The following is a 7158-nucleotide window of genomic DNA, read 5'->3' as shown; positions in this document are numbered from 1 at the left end:
TGAAGATTATCATTCGAGTCCTTGGGAAAATTTATCTGATGCCTATTACACATTGTATTTGTTCCATTTCATCTACTGGCAGATTATTATGCTTACCAATTCAAGTTGATAGTAGAAGTTATAATAGTTTTGTTACCTTTTTAGTGTTCATGTACTTAGAATATTAAAATTTCCTGTTTGTCTGAATCCTACATTTTATTTCAAATAGAATATTGTATAGAGAAAATTAAATGAACAGAAAATTAAATTAACAGATTGTGTACGATGCTTATGCCATAATAGGTTTTCGATACTTAAGCAGAAAGGTTATGTAAGTCGGCAACCAAGCAATATTTTTGGTAAAATATAAAACTACAGCAATCACTGTTTTCAGAAAAGAATACAGTACGTAATTCTGAAATTTGTAATGACGAGAAAAACTAAACCTCTCTATGCTTAAAGTAATAGATTAAATACAAAGGGTAGTAACAACCATTCTGCAGATTAAAGATCCATCATTCACCTTGACACCCTGTGGGTAGTAGTGCCTTTGCATCCAAAGAATGGAGACAGGATAACTGGTGCAGAAAGGTGAACACTCGCAAAGGCCTTAAACCACAACCTAGGCATGAGTCCAAGTTTGAATGTTTATATGAAGTTTTGGCAGTTTTACTCTGCTCACATTGGAGTTATTAATATACTAGACATGTTTACTCTCTTGTGTCCTTGCAACTAATTTGTATAATTTTGCATTCATTATCCTAACTTATGTGCTCTTCTGTCATGTCGTCTTGAAAAACTTGAAAAATCAAATACTCACTACCTATAACCCGAGTCGCAAAACCTGGCTTTACAGAAAATGGTTGTTATTCTCCAATTAAAAGGTATGACATGAGGCTTTACGATCTCGTCAACATAGAGAAAAAAACTATGAGTTAACATGACCCATGGTCATTGAATATTAACTATTCTATAGTGTGGAAAAGGTTAGGGCACACAACAATCAGTTGTGAAAATGAAGGGAAGTACCAAGATATAAGGAGAATGATAGGGAATATATTTTGAGGATTCAATGTAATGAGGAATGTTGCAAATTGTTTGAGTGATAATGAATGGGGAATTTTATTAAAATGAAGACGGCAGAGTGAGTACGAAGGTGTGGGAAAGTAGGGCATAAAAAGGTAATATAGTTAGTGTGAAGTAATAGTGTTCATTATTTCATGTAGGTATTTGTAAAAACATGTACTGTATTTACATATTTCAATGATACAAAGATGTACATTATTAATAATCCAAATAAAGTACTGTACTGTAATAGAGAAGAAAACCCTATGAAGTGTAAGAGTACACCAGTTAGTTTTTTTTCTATTATTAATTGATCCCTAAATCTTTCATCTGACATAAAAAATGGTTGTATATGCCTGTTTTATAGAAGTTATATTCCAACTAGCCATAACTGAATTTTAGAAAATTGAAGGAAATATATTGTATTTTATCTTGTACTGTATTTCTTTTATATTTGTTTTTGGTTGAGTATTTTTACTTTCACACCAAAGTACAAAGTATTTTTAGTAGGAAAGAGTCTTGGGTTTAGAATATGTCACAGTATGCCTTGAGTAAGAGAACTGGCAATAATGTATAAGAGGAAAAGCAAAATTTGTGAATGACAATTGTTTTAATTCATATTTTGTGGAATAAAAAACTTGTACTGTACATTCATACAATTGATAGCTGTATTTTATTATTCACATATTTTATATCCAGTGATGAATAATATTTGCATAAAGATTCACTAGAGTAATTTTGTTTTAGCCATGCATATCCTATTTACACTTCTAATGGGGCTAATATCTATCCATGTGAGGTCAACAAGCCTTTTTTAATACATATACGTATTGAATAAATATGAAAGTGTGAAACTAAATTTGGTTCTCTAATAGGAGAGTAAACTGTGATTCATTGTATTTAAAAGAGATTGAATCAAATGCTCCACTTGAAACAGTAGGTAAATGTGAGAGAACTTTAATTTCGTAAGAACGTATTTTATTTCATCCTGCAATGTTAAATTATATTCATTATAAGTATAATCCAATAATTTACATGGTTATATGATACATATTTTTTTTCCAATTACCTTATGTCAAAGTCCTTATCCTGTGTGGTGACTACTGGTTGACCAAAAAATTCCCCAAAATTAGCAGGAATTATAAAGAAATGGAAAAGTTGCCCCTGCAGTAGTTTGTTGTCAATTTTCATTTAAAGGAAAATGTGTTAATACTGGTACAGTATTTATTTTGCTTTATGGGCTAATACTAAGTACAGTATATCTTATTAGTTTATTACAGTACATAACCTGTCATCATACCTATTAGTCTTTGACTCCTCACATTAATGGTCCTGAATAGGATGTTTCCTGTCGTAACATAATCAAAGGGCCCAAACAATCAAGCTACTCGAGAGAGGACATCAACAGTCAGATATACAGTATATAGCCTTTAATAGCTGGGGAAATGCACATTTCAATCCTAGATCTGCTATGGCAAAGTTTCTAAAGGAAAGAGCATAGATTCAACGTTCAAGACAAAGAATTATATCAAAATGGGTAAATTATTTTTTTTTTTAAAGAAATGTACAATATGAAAGATAATTAGCTCCACCAATGCAGTTGGAGAGGAAGTTACAGTATATTTTTGCAGTTGTTTGTGTATGAACAACTTCCTGGCCACAACTTTATTCATAGAGTATTGAAACTTTCAGGGATTAATTGTTATGTTAAGACATGGAAGTGATTCAATTTTAAGAGTCCTAGGTCAAAGATCAAGGTCGAGCTAAAAGTTGTTTATGTGTGGTGAACCTCATGGCTATTATTTTACTCATAGAGCAGTGATACTTTCAGGGATTAATTGTTATGTTGAAATGTGGAAGTGAATAAATTTTGGAAGTCCTTGGTGGTAGTAGGTTGGCCAGGGCACCAGCCGCCCGTTGAGATACTACCGCTAGAGAGTTATGGAGTCCTTTGACTGGCCAGACAGTACTACATTGGATCCTTCTCTGGTTACGGTTCACTTTCCCTTTGCCCACACATACACCGAATAGTCTGGCCTATTCTTTACAGATTCTCTTCTGACTTCATACACCTGACAACACTGAGATTACCAAACAATTCTTCTTCACCCAAGGGGTTAACTACTTCCATGTACTTGTTCAGTGGCTACTTTCCTTTTGGTAAGGGTAGAAGAGACTCTTAGCTATGGTAAGCAGCTCTTCTAGGAGAAGGACACTTCAAAATTCAAACCATTGTTCTCTAGTGTGGGGTAGTGCCATAGCCTCTGTACCATGGTCTTCCACTGTCTTGGGTTAGAGTTCTCTTGCTTGTGGGTACACTAGAGCACACTGTTCTATCTAGTTTCTCTTAATTTTGTTTTGTTCAAGTTTTTTATAGTTTACATAGGAAATATTTATTTCAATGTTGTTACTATTCTTAAAATATTCTATTTTTCCATGTTTCCTTTCCTCACTGGGCTATTTTCCCTGTTGGGGCCCCTGGGCTTATAGCATCCTGCTTTTCCAACTAGGGTTGTAGCTTAACATTTAATGATAATAATAATAATAATGTCGAGAAATAAACTGCCATATCATAGGTCTACGCTTTAATGAGAGCCCTTCTCTACTTAGTTATAAAGGCTTCATTATCATTTTATTTAGTTCATGATAATCTAAAGTCAGACCATGTACTGTACTGTATTTATTTTCATTCATTTGATAGATACAAGACAATTCATTAATATTTTAAACGTTATTGTATTTTTAAAATTTTTGTGAGGTTAAGGAATGTCCCATTTAAAGTTAATATGTCCTGCATGTACTATATATATCTTATTCTTCTGATGCACACATCAATATTTCCTATAATGTATAATGCCATATGGATGAGATCATGGCGAGTGCTAGATGGAGATGGTTCAGGCATGTGTTTTGCACTCTCTAAAAGAGATTAGTTTATCAAAATTTTAACTGGGCTCCACAAAGAACTAGATGAGTTAGAAGACCCAGACCTACGTGTCTAAGGACTGAAGCGTGAAGTAGATGATGAATGGAGAATTGTTGATATGAAAATTCGTTAGAGACGTCTAGTGAAACCTAACCGAGGGTCTTTGGGTTAATAGGCATTGGAGAGGATGAAAGTTTTAAAAATTTCGAGAAGAAAAGCAAAGTTCAATTCTACTTTTTTATTAATTTTATGAAGATTATACCCCAAAGTTATAGATTGAAATATTCTTTTTTAATTTTTGAAACATTATTCATGATAAATTTCCCTGTAATTCAACCTGTAATAAATACATTTCTTTAAGGATAAAGATAGCTATAATTTTTGTAGTAGGGTTTGGACATGCAGTTGTGGTGGCCCATTGGAAACGACCTTGCTTAGCGATTCCGCTGGATAGGAGATCGAATCACACTCAAAATCTATAGTTTCAGGTAGTAGTGTCTGCAACCTCGACATCCTTATGAGCTAACGATGGGGAATTTGGGGGAAGTCCATAGGTCGAACTGCTGAGTCATCACCAGCCATTATCAAGCACTTAAAGAACAACACAGTCTTCAATTTCCTTTTGAATGTCTTAATAACTTCAATCCTTTGGATGTCCAGTGGGAGCTTGTTGTATAGCAATGAGGAAGGACATCCAAAGGATTGAAGTTATTAAGACATTCAAAAGGAAATTGAAAGATTTAGCGATCAATTAATAATAGAGAAAAAAAAACTAACTGGTGTACTCTCTTACACTTCATAGGGTTTTCTTCTCTATTACAGTACTTTATTTGGATTATTAATAATGTACATCTTTGTATCATTGAATATGTAAATACAATAAATGTTTTTACAAATACCTACATGAAATAATGAACACTACTTCACACTAACGATATTACCCTAGCTTATGTGGAGAGGTGACATGGGCGCAATGTCCTGTTAGGGCATTCTCACTATCCCTTGCCTCTGCCATTCATGAGTGGCCTTTAATCATAAAATCTTGAATATTTGCAGTTGCAATTGTGATGGTGGAAATTATATATTGCATTCAAAGCTCACTTAAAGCTCTTAAAGCGTTTACTCCAGATCCCCTAACTTTATATACTGGCATTAGATCTGTGGTATTTCCATATTAAACAATACACATCTAGTCACCAATTAAAATTTCATTAAAATATGCACTAGAACTGGTGGTGTAAATTTATAGGTTTCATCTTGGGTTGATATATTTGCAAGGATACCATAAAAAAATTTGTTTTCTATAACAACTTTATTTTACGTTTTCTATGATACACAGTACATAGTGGGGTAAAACCACTGAACTCTAAAATATCGAGCATTAACTAAGAGAAGAGGACCCACGATTTCTATCCAATGTATATTTTTTTATTGATCCAGTAACATTGTAAATCTATATAGATAAAAACCTCATCCAACAAGTGTTGTAACTTAGCAAGTAATAATAATAATAACAATAATACTATAGGTTCTAGTGCTTTCAAGTAAGCGACCCCATTACTGTACAACCTCCCACTGGACATCCAAAGGATTGAAGTTAATAAGACATTCCAAAGGAAATTGAAGACTGTTTTGTTCTCTAAGTGCTTGATAATGTGAATTTGACAATAAACACGCAATATACTGTGTGATACGCTAAAAAACTATGAGTGTATATACATACTGTACGATAAACTGTAAGTCATGTAGTGTGTAAAGTTTCCTTGTGTAACAGGACCTGGAAAGCATCTCTTAAAGTAAAGTAAGCACAGCTATTATTTGTACAGTCATAGGTGAGGTACCAAAGAAGTTAACATAATTACGGTGAATAAAGAATAAGAAAGACAAATTGTGCCAGGAATGAAGTGGTTGACTGTCCAAAAACCCCATCTCATTTAATGGATTCGTCATATTTGTCTTTCTTTCGTCTAAATTATAGCTACCCAGGTAACTTTGACACCAATTCTCAAGAGTATTTTCTTGATTAGTATCCTTTATTTTCTGTTTCTACATATTTCTCAAAATATCCAGTTTTCTAAAAGGATAAAGTGAAAAGGGAAATGGTAATGGAGAATTGGCGACATACTGAGAAGTAATGTCTTTGTAATTTTGTAATGTGCATCAGGATCTTCAATAGGTGAAGGCTATTTGGGTTGAGGGAAGGTAGGTTACTTGATCTAAATCAATGTGCAATAAACTGAGTGCTATATATATATATATATATATATATATATATATATATATATATATATATATATATATATATATATATATATATATATATATATATATATATATATATATATATATATATATATATATATATATATATATATATATATATATATATATATATATATATATATATATATATATATATATATATATATATATATATAGTCTAGATTTGCCAGGGCAATAGCCACTTGTTGAGATACTACCGCTAGTGTTATTGGATCCTTTGACTGGCCAGACAGTACGGATCCCTTTCTGGTTACGACTAATATTTCCTATGCCCATAAATATACCGAATAGTCTGGCCTATTCTTTCTCCCACATTGTTTTATGTCCTCATACATCTGACAACACTGGGATTACTAAACAATTCTTCTTCGCTTAAGGGGTTAACTACTGTACTGTGATTGCTCAGTGGCTACTTTCCTCTTGGTAAGGGTAGAAGAGACTTTAAGCAGCTCTTCTAGGACACCTCAAAATCAAACCATTGTTTTCTAGCCTTGGTTAGTGCCATAACCTCTGTACCATGGTCTTCCACTGTCTTGAAGCTGTTAAGGTATGTGATCTCAGGAATTATTCTTTTGCTTTGGTATGCGATCTCAATATTTTAAATAGGTAAAAAAAAAAATAATAGAAAATCTAATGATTCTTGCTTCAATATGACTTCTCTTTAAAAACATCAATCTCCGTATGTGTACTGGTAAGCGGTAATGTTGAGCTGCGCATGCTAACATCAATGATTGATTATCATTTCCTAGATAATTATTCTCGGTATATATATATATATATATATATATATATATATATATATATATATATATATATATATATATATATATATATATATATATATATATATATATATATAAAATCTAATGGTTCTTGCTTCCCCGTTAAGCAAAAATACGACTTTG

The sequence above is a fragment of the Palaemon carinicauda genome, chromosome 38, assembly GCF_036898095.1.
Source record: "Palaemon carinicauda isolate YSFRI2023 chromosome 38, ASM3689809v2, whole genome shotgun sequence".
Classification (NCBI taxonomy): domain Eukaryota; kingdom Metazoa; phylum Arthropoda; class Malacostraca; order Decapoda; family Palaemonidae; genus Palaemon; species Palaemon carinicauda.
Note: the sequence above shows the minus strand (reverse complement) of the source record.